At 34.5% G+C, this 11,057-nt stretch overlaps 1 pseudogene; it reads right to left on the reverse strand.

The window, feature by feature from the left end:
* Positions 1 to 5,112: 5,112 nt before the first annotated feature.
* The window catches only part of LOC107666012 (R-spondin-2-like), a 10,696-nt pseudogene continuing 4,751 nt past the window's right edge, over positions 5,113 to 11,057 (reverse strand).

Below are 11,057 nucleotides of genomic sequence, written 5' to 3' on the forward strand. Positions count from 1 at the left end.
TACAATACAACATACTGTACACTGTAAAAAAAAATCTGTGACATTTACGGTAAAATACCACCAGCTGTGGTTGCCAGAACTTCACCGTAAAAAATATGGTAGCAACATTTTAGGTTTTACAGACTTAACTTAAATTCCATTAGATGTAAGATTAAACCCTAATGTACACAACTGATAGGAAACACAACAAAAAGAAGACGTTATTTCAACAAAAAAACATCAAATATGAAGTGTCATGCAGGGAATTCTGGGAGTGTCAATTTACGTTTTTTCACTGTAAATTATACAATGATTTTTTTTTTTTAAACTTCCAAAAACCGTATTTTTTACTGTATTTTACTGTAAAATTACATTAAATGTAATTACATGTATTCTCCGTATATAGCATGGAAACGTACTGTTAACCAGTTAACAGGTTTTTACTGTAGCATTTTTACAGTCATTTACTGTTAAAATCACAATCATTTTTTACAGTGTAGAGATAAAATATGGTTTAATAATTGAAAAATTCTGAACATCTCAGTGGCAATGCACATTTTCTGCATTGTGTACGTAAGATTAAACCCTAATGTACACAACTGATAGGAAACACAACAAAAAGAAGACGTTATTTCAACAAAAAAACATCAAATATGAAGTGTCATGCAGGGAATTCTGGGAGTGTCAATTTACGTTTTTTCACTGTAAATTATACAATGATTTTTTTTTTTTAAACTTCCAAAAACCGTATTTTTAACTGTATTTTACTGTAAAATTACATTAAATGTAATTACATATATTCTCCGTATATAGCATGGAAACGTACTGTTAACCAGTTAACAGGTTTTTACTGTAGCATTTTTACAGTCTTTTACTGTTAAAATCACAATCATTTTTTACAGTGTAACTTTAAGAACTGAAAATGTACCAGCGGTTTATTGAAACTAAACTGCAACAAAAATGCCTTGTTCTAAAATTTTCATGGATGACATGATGAATTTGTAATAATGATAGATATCATTATATTAATATATTCATAATTTTTTGGGTGAAATTTTCCTGTCAGAAAAACTATTAGTAATCATTGTTGCTCATTTCACTTTCAAAGAGGTTAGCCAGTCAAAACACAGGTAATTTGCATGTTTATACAGTAGCCAAAAACATCTTTTTTTAATGCTATGAAAAACTCAGAAGTCAGAAAAACTAAATTAGGACTTTTTCTGCTCCAAGGAAGCTTGACAAACAGTATAAATAGACTTCAGGGAAAAATAGGATCGTTAAAAAGAAAGATGTGACCATGAGTCAATATGTGATTTACAAAGAATGCCATGTTTGTGTCGCATAGTATACGGTTTTCATTATACTATCAACAGTATCATGCAAAACAAATGAACAAAATGCCATACTATTTGTATAACAGAATACAAGCTCAGCAGGACAACTGAGCTGTAAAATAGCTTGCACAAATAGTAAGATTAATATTTATGCTAAGGAAAGTATCATTTTAAATTTAGAGGAATATTTCACTAGAGTGGTGGGTGTGATGACAATTTAAACATGGTATTGAAGTAATTCCCTGTTCCAGTTCACAAAACACCAGGAAGGGATTTGTTTAGTCTATTCTGATTTATATTGCTTTTGCTCTAGTGGGACAGTGACGAAACATATATAAAACCAATGTCAACAGGGGATGGACTTTTTCACAGGAGGAAGCGTGATTATGGATTATGGACTTGTTTGGGCCAGAAGTGAGGAGTTAAAGTTCAAACTCTTTAATGATGGATTTGTTTCTTTTAAACATGCAGCTTTTCACTTCACTAGATGTTAATTGATGTACTGGAGTGGTGTGATGTATTTATCAGCTGTTTGGACTCTCATTCTGATGGCACCCATTCACTGCCAGCAGAGGATCCATTGGTGAGCAAGTGATGTAATGCTAAATTTCTCCAAATTGTTCTAATTAACTCATCTACATCTTGGATGGCCTGAGATTGAGTACATGTTTAGCAAGTTTTTATTTTTAGGTGAACCATTCCTTTAAAGTTTGATTATTTTATTATATTTATACGATTTTGAGTCTCAAACATGTAGTTCGATCTTTGACAAAATTGTACTTTTAAAAATTATATCAACTTACACATATATGTCACTTTGGATTAAAAAAGCTCTGCTAAATGACTACCTACAAAGTTTCAGATTCACATCAGCATAGTCAACACAGAAACCGAATCTGCCTCAGTGTCTTCAGAGAAGAGAGAGCATGCGAGGTTTGAGGGGGCATGTTTAACTACGGTCCGAGTTTCTAAGGGTCTAGGGTCTGTGCAGTGTTCAAACTTCCCTCATTAATCCTCCTTTGAGTAGGAAACTTCCTGCAGCTAAGAGCGCTGCTCCCCAGAGAGACGTAATTTACAGACTGCAGCACAATTGGTTCATGAACGCTGTCCGCAGCATTCTCTCTTTCACATGTGCACACAAACATAAACATGAACACCGAAACGTCCTAACCCCCGAAAAAAGGGCAGCACGCGATTGATGTCTGTTCAGGTCAAAGCTGACACTGTCCCACAGGGGTTGTTTCGCACTTTGCATTTTGACAGTGGGAAAACATTTTCTAGAATGTTGCCCTAAAAGCAACACAAGGGTGAGCAATGATAATAATTTGTGAATGTCTATATTCCCATAGTCAAATAGAGGCTTTGCATTGTTGTCTGTGTGTGAGTGTGTTCGTAGAGCCTATATGTGCATTCATTTGCGCAATCTTCGACATGCCAAGGTTATATGTAATCTAAATTTATACTTGACGATTTTATTCGTAAATTCTTAAAACTGTTTCCCCCAGTTAACTGTATACTTGTGAAGTACTTGTATAATTTTAGTTGCCTACGCCTTGACTTTAACTGTAGTATATTGTAACTCAGGAAATTTTCTAGGTTAAAAGTAGGTGAACAAATTGTTCTCGACTTGTTCATACTGTTTATTCACGGTTTGTTTTATTTATATAGCACATTTAACACAACTTGAGGTTGACCAAAGTGCTTTACATGGCATAGTAAACAACAGAAACAAAAAATGAATTCTAAAATAATAAATAAATTCACAGAGGAAAAAAACACAAAAACTCTTCAAGTCGTTACAAATCGATTAAGGAGGTGAGATTTAAGCATAGGCAATGAAGAAATCATTCGGATGGCAACCGGAAGATTGTTCCAAAGTGTTGGGCGAACAACTGCGAATGCACGATCGCCACGGTGTTTTAGTTTGGACCTAGGAATTGATAAAATTCCTAAAAACCTGGATCTGAGCGGTCTCACTGATGTGTGTGTGGGTGCAACAACTCACTGAGACAAGTTGGTGCAAGATTATGAAGTGCTTTAAAAACCAAAGTTAATATTTTGTATTCCACTCTAAGTTTAACAGGAAACCACTGTAATGTGGACCAAATGGGAGTAAAATGTGTTTTGCCGCTGCATTTTGAACCAATTGCAGTCACTGCATGGATGACTGATTTATCCCATAGTACAGCAAATTGAGGTCTCTGTCTCTCGTTTTAAGCACCTCGTTCGTGAATGCTAACCGACTGGAAGAGAAACTGGGAAAACGATTATGATGATGCTTAAACACCGTTTACGAGCCATTCAGTAGGTTTGTAAAATGAATGATTGGAATGACTCACTCATAGCACACAAAAAAGTAGTCGTTACCTGGTGTAACGTTATAATCGACTAAAAAAGAGTTATTAAACGAATTAAGTTAATCTGAATAAGCAGGGGAGACTCTAGGATTTTCATTTTAGGGGGGCTCAGCCCCCAATGAGGGTATAATATAAATAAATAAATAAATAAATTATATATATATATAAAATAAAAAATGTTTGACTAATTGGGGTGGTATGCTAAATTTATATACCAAAAAGTGCAGTATTCCACTGTATTGCATAGATAGGTATAACATAACTGAATAAGCTAAATACAAGTCTTCATGATCTCACACACACACACCTGTTTACTGTTCACACACAAAATTGTACTGTTTGCATTTCTAGTACAACCCTCTTTCCTTAGCTCAAGTATGCAAATCTCTTTGCCACATGCACTGGAAAATGTATTACATTGAAAGTTAAATTTTCAAATGAAAATGGCAACACGATCGTTTTATATATATTATATGCATTCATATGTGCTTCATTTTCACTGGAGGAAAAAAAATGGTGTGATGAGGGGTGAACGCAGCGAAAACTTCGGCTACAGTAGATGGGGATACTGTATATAGCCCCCTATAGCCCCCCTAAAAATGGCCTAGCAACGCCCATGTGAATAAGTATTTTTCGTGCTAATTGGAATGCATCAAAATACTCACCACAGTGCATCAGGGCCGCGGGTTTCAGCTTGACTAAACTAGTGTTTGCTGAGGGAACTGCATGGTATTCATTGATGAAATGCTAATAATGAATTAAATAATAAAAATGTCAAATTGAAATAAGTATTTTTAAATAAAACAGTCAAAATAAAACTATATATAAAAAAATTTAATACAAAAAAAAAGAAAAAATGGTTGACCTGAATGTCACGTGACCATCAACCGACACCAGGGGCAAGTTCAAGCTCAAATCGGTGTGCACCGTTTTGCTACGGTTTCCGGTTTGAACGACATGTTTCCTGGATTCAAAGTGAGTAGTCTCACAGTATCAGAAATGTTGAGGCCTTGAGAAACCACCTAACTTCCCAAAATATCCTTGCAATCACATAGCCTAGCAATGTCTAAACCTAATTTAGAACATATTCATTAAATTGAGGGGATTATTAATAGCACTGATTGTTGAAAGTTAACACATGGTGGGTCATGGTGTGTGTAGGGTTACAATGTTACAGGTATCCAATCAGTGTGCTTAAAGCACATGGCACCTGTGTAAACGCGACTTATACAGACATGTTTGTAGCATAAAAGGTTTGACTAGCGATTACCAAAATGTAGCCTATGTGCATTAGTGATGCTTCTCTTAGCAAACAGCACTAATTACAGTTCAACCAGAGGTGCTTTAATCATATGGAGTGTGTGTTTGCATTCTTGAGAAGACATGTGTCAGGTTGGATGCTGTTCGCACAGCATCAAGCTCACAACACATCATATAATGTGTCACTTCACATTGTATTTGGCATGTTTTCTCTGAGACTCCCACTGAGATGTTTGAGGTTTGTTGCGAAGTTTCATTGGGAGCTGGTGACCCAGCGTTGAGTGGATGACCTCTGAACTGAGTGCCTCTGTTGAGATGTAGAAACAGCCCGTATGATGTTCATTCTTAATAGAACGCGGTGTAGATTTATATTTCAGGTGAACATTACCATCTAGTGGCTGAATATGTAAGAACTCGCTCTTAGAGGAGAGGCTGGTACCGTAATTAATGGTGGTTTAAATTATTTGTAGAACAATAAATTAAAAAAAATGTTTATTTTATACATATTTTACTTGGACTGAATATGCACAAATATTTTATTCAATCCTAGTTTAATGCTGAAAAAGTAAGAAATGTTTTCTTTCAAAAATACAGTAACCCAGTTGATTTGGGCTATTATAAAAGACCAGAAGCAAATTAGAAATTGGCTGAAACCACTGATCTATAATAGAGAATTATATATAGATCAGTGGCTGAAACACACACTTATGGTTATTAACATGTAAGGGGAAGTCAGGGTTAGCTGTTGCATTTTTACTTTGTTTATTGACACTTAAAAAAATTAAAATAAAAAAGAATAAAATTGAACTTAAAGTGTGTGCATTTAATATTTATTATAGGGTTCTTAATGGTCCTTCAAAAAAGAAAAATAAATATTAAAACAATTATGGATCACAAAACAATTCACGAATCACAGAAAAATTGTAAAGGTAACCACTTTTTAATTCATTAGTATTAAAAAAAAAAAAAATGGGACAACCTGGCACAATCTTTTGAAAATTAATTTAATATTGTAACAAATACCTTTGGCTTATCAGTCAGCATAGGCATTTACTTACCAAACAGCTTAAGCAATATTTTCATTTTTGTTAAGAGAATATAGCCTACTTACCAAAAGTTATTTATTTATTTAATAAAATGTCGTATGATGGCAAGTTAACATCTGCAATCCACTTCAGAAAGAGCTTTTATTTTCAGATCTTTTATATATATATATATATATATATAAACATTATCCCTTTCTCTTCTGTATCATGTTCATAACTCCTCATCTTGAGAAAAAAGTAAATATTCCTTTGGGTCTACTTGCTTTAGTGAGCAAAACTGTGATTTTTCCAGTAAATACATTTCAGCCGGCTGAGAGAATACTGTGTAGGAAAGCACAAATAAATCACATTCAAATCAGCACATTCCCATCCTTCTCAAACCAAAAGCAGCATGTTGTAGAACATTTCAGTTTTCACGGGGGGACAATAATCAGTTTCAAAAGAGAAAAAAAGAGACAACGAGTTTAATGGGACTGTTGAGGCGCTAAGAAAATAATGCAATATTATACTTTAATTTAAGCTGTTTAGACAAAGTATGCACAATACTGGCAAGTTAACTTAGAAATATACATGAGATATATACAATAATTTATCACTTTTCTTATTTAAAAATAAATCTCACTCATTGGGTCACATGACATGTCCACAGCCAATCACATGGCTCGAGACTAAATAAAGGAGTGCAAGTCATGATCTTGGCATCTCTTTACACAATTCTTTACATTGTTCTTGTTTCTTTTTTTTTCTAATGCAATTATACCAAAGAAGTGCAAATATAGGGAGAGTATGTGGTTTGAAAACACAGAACAGCCCAAGGCATGTAGAGAAAGCTTGTGGAGATACAGCTCAAACCACATGAAGCTGTTTGTCTGTTATTCAGATGGAAATGTACAGTGTCATAGTCCAACATGCATCTTGTCTTTGTTAAACCACACTGTACTGGGGGTTAAGTCATGTGGTAGTATTGGGGAAAACCCTCCCAACCTTTCAATAAAATAAATGCATAAATACAGGTTAGTATGCGCCATAATAATGTAAACAAAACTTAATACAAATTAAAAAAGGATGTGCAATCTCTTGCTACATGTAAGATCCTAATTATTGAAGTAGAAATTATTTATACAAAATATTTCCCTTTAAAACAAAAAAAGATGGGCCATGAATTTACACATTGCCATAAAAATGCATTGAATACAGTCTCAAAATATTACTGTCACCAGTTACTGAGTCATGTGGAGTAACTCACAAAATCCATTTTTAATGGGGAATCCCTAGAGAGATGTTCAGAAATAATAAGCAAAATTAACTTTTGTTTTCTAACATTGTGTCAAATACCTGAATACCTTGAACAAAGAGCTGATTAAAAATGATGACCAGAAATGATGACCAGTTACACTCCTGACATAAAATTAAATTAAATTAAATTCTGTAAAAAATTTAACAGTACAGTGCAACAAAATATCAACATAAAACAAAATGCAGTACTGATTTAAAAAGCCTAATTTATTTATTTATATAAAAGGGAGCTGTTGACTATCAATGCCTTAGTTTTAATTCTACGTGCTGAAACAAGGATTTATTTTTTTATTTTTTGCATTAGTGGTCAATTTCTCACTGTCATGCAATGGGCAGCTCATAACCTGAGAATGCTTCATTGAGTTCCTTACAGTACTTCAGATGTTCATGTCTGGTTTGACTTTAAGATTCAAAATCAGCAACAGAGGAGCTTCAGGGTGGCATGTACTGTCGTCCTCAGAAAAGAGACAAAAAAAATATTCTGGAGCAAAAGCGGAACAAATACTGTGCAGAGGTGGGTGCTTAAGTGTATTTATGCAACATTTTTGTTAGCTAAAACCAAATCATAATCCATGTTTGTCTTTTTAAAGGAGACATAATAAGAGCATCATAAAACTGGAGTAAACAGTTATTATAACCTAAGGAATGGGGTCTGTGGTCTGGAAAACACCACGGCTTGGCAAGAATGCCACTTTCGCCATCATTTTTCCTGTTTTTCTCCTCTTGGTTCTCTCCAGTCTTTTTTATATGTTGATATTCTCTGCCCTGCGTATTACCTGCTGTGATTAAAGCTTCCTAACTTTTTCATTTTCTCCGATTATGCACACACAAAGCACTAAAATGTGATATTTAGAGCCCCGAATCATCTGTTTTAGGCCCATAGCGGCCACCGCCCAACCCTTTAATACTAAAACCAACATCAATCTCCATGTTAAGATCAGAGGTTTGTGTGTTATGATTTAGGTAGGTAAGTTTGGATCACCTGGGGGTCGTAACAGAAAACACTGGCAAATCTTCTGCTGTGAGCCGTTCTGAGATGTGCTGCCTGACTTTCATTAGCTCTCAGGGTTACACTTGAAGACCAAGAAATTTGAGAAGAAAGGAAATGATCTTGTGTTAATCTAGAGGACATCCTAGGACTAAATTAAATCATCGGGTTCTCATTGGTCACACCATAAGTAAGTCTTTGAGGTGTCAACTTCAGAGATAAACCACAATGGTACTGATGGAGAACATCTGATGTGGATAGTAACAGTAGAAATTGAGTAGATTTTCTGTTGAATTCTGCTACACTAAGATTTGTCTCTGGTATTATATTATATACACTACCTTTTAAATGTTTGGGGCTGGTAAGAATTTCTGCCCTCTAAAGCTGTATTTATTTGATTAAAAAAATACACTAAAAACTGTAATGATGTGAAATATTATTCTAATTTAAAATAACTGTTTTCTTTTTTAACATATTTTAAAATGTAATTTATTCCTGTGATGCAATGCTACATTTTCAGCATCATTACTCAGGCTTCAGTGACACATGATCCTTCAGAAATAATTCTAATATGCTGATTTTCTGCTCAAGAAACATTTATTATTATCATTATTATCAAGGTTGAAAATAATTCATAAATATAACTATAATATTTTTGTGGAAACTGTGACGTCAGTAATACTAAATGTCTTTACTGTCACTTTTGATCAATTTAATGCATCCTTGCTGAATAAAAGTATTAATAATAAAAAAAAAAAACTTACTGAACCGAAATGTTTGAATGATACCGTATTAAACTTTTATTTAGCATTATAGCATAAACATATTTTTATAATATTTCATTAATATTATTTTGCTTTATACCACTATTCATAATATTAATATTATTTGCCAATTATTCATTCAATTAAAAATGTTTTTGTTAGTCCAATGAGTTGCTATAAAGTCACAGCTGATATAAATTTTTTCCAGCCTAACATAAATTTAATATCAAGCTGAGTGCATTGCATTGTTGGATACATCATTCCTATGCAGTGTACTTTGTAGTGCACATAGTGCATGCATGTAGAAAATGTGCATACTGCACCTTATATTCTCCCATAAATACTTAGTATGCCATTCCAAAGCGTTTTCTCATATGAAAATGACAGCAATGGAAATTACAATGATAGAAAAAAACACGGTGATGTTCCATCACACATGGGTGCCATTAAGGGCAACTGAAGGTGACAGAAAATATCACGCCTCGTTTTCTTAATGCCACCAGACATTTGATCTGCCCTCGATAATGAAGATTGCTGCAAACAAATGATTTCCAGTAGATCATCAAATGAAAGCAAAACACAAAGTCATGGAACCATTTTAACTCTCTATAGTGACAATGTTTGGATCTTGTGTTTCAGTTAATGTGAGTGTAGTGTGAGTGGCTACAAAAAAAAATGCTAAAGAGGCTTGATGTGGAAACAAGAGAGGGTTTAAAGAGGATCAGCTAAAAGTGGGGCTTATTCTGCAATTGGCATGAACGTTTAAAAATATGAATCACCTTTTGGACACTTTTTCTTCATCCGGCACTTTCTGCTCTCAGTCTGATGTGGGCAGAGTGCTTCTGTCTCTTCAGGCGTGCTTCTGGACAGCTCACGGGTCCTGCTCTGCTGCCCCCATCTGACACCACAGTTTAGGCCGTTGTGCTGACATGGGCTCCATTCACCCCAAAACCCAAAGATACTGAGCACACAGCCTTCTGGAGTACAAACAGATAAAGAATACTTATTCTGCTAAATAGATTTTATTTTGACTGACAGTTTTCCTTTTTTGGCGAGCTATTCCTGATCTTTATTTTCCTAATTGATAAACTCAACACTACTGAACTGAACTAAATCAACACTGAACTGACTTGAGCTGAATAATAACACTATTGTTTTCTGTAGGGCTATTTTACTGCTGAAATTGCATTAGTTTTATGAATGAAGAACTGTGCAACATTAATATTGCTATTTTCATTTGTATTACTGTGAAGCGGGTTTGCATGGAAGCTTAATTCCACCATGGGATAAAAAAAAAATGTAATTGCAACTTTTTAATCAATATATAATTATAAATATAAAGTTGGAATTGCTTAATATAAAGTCAGAATTGTGAGATATAAACTTGCAATTGCATGAAAAACAGTCAGAATTGTGAGATAAAAAAATTTCTGTCAGGACCACTATCGTCAAAGATAACTTACAATTAGCATGCATTTTAGGTTGGGGGTATGGTTCTGTTCTGGGCTAACACTCCCTGCCCATCCATGCAGCCTAGCATGGAAAGGAGCAGGGAGAGCATTAATAACCCCCCTAGGGTAAACAGAACAGAGCCAACATTAATGATTAATGTAGCAGATATCATTAATGTTCTAAGTGATTATTTTGTAAGACAACATAATTCAGTGGTCTGACTCAATGAGAAATATCCAATGCCGAGTCCTGACTGGACGAGAGGAGGAGTTGGGGATGGAGGTGGGTGATTAGCTCCTGAGCAAAGCGATAGCTGCTGAATAATGACTGAAAGGACCTTATAAAGGGAATTATGATTGGCGTCGTTTCCCTGTAGGTAGACGAGTGTCAGCTGATGCACGCTTGACTAACGTGACCTACGCTCCATTACTATTACCTTTTTTTATTTTTTAGTCCATGTCTGGAAAAAAAGTTTCATGTAAACTCAGAATTCTGAGGAAAAAAGGTATAAATGTGAGTTACTAACTCAGAATTGTGAGGGGGAAAAGTCTTGCAATTGTTTTTTTTTTTTTTTTTTTTTT

Source organism: Sinocyclocheilus anshuiensis, unplaced genomic scaffold, assembly GCF_001515605.1.
Source record: "Sinocyclocheilus anshuiensis isolate Anshui unplaced genomic scaffold, SAMN03320099.WGS_v1.1 scaffold447, whole genome shotgun sequence".
Taxonomy (NCBI): domain Eukaryota; kingdom Metazoa; phylum Chordata; class Actinopteri; order Cypriniformes; family Cyprinidae; genus Sinocyclocheilus; species Sinocyclocheilus anshuiensis.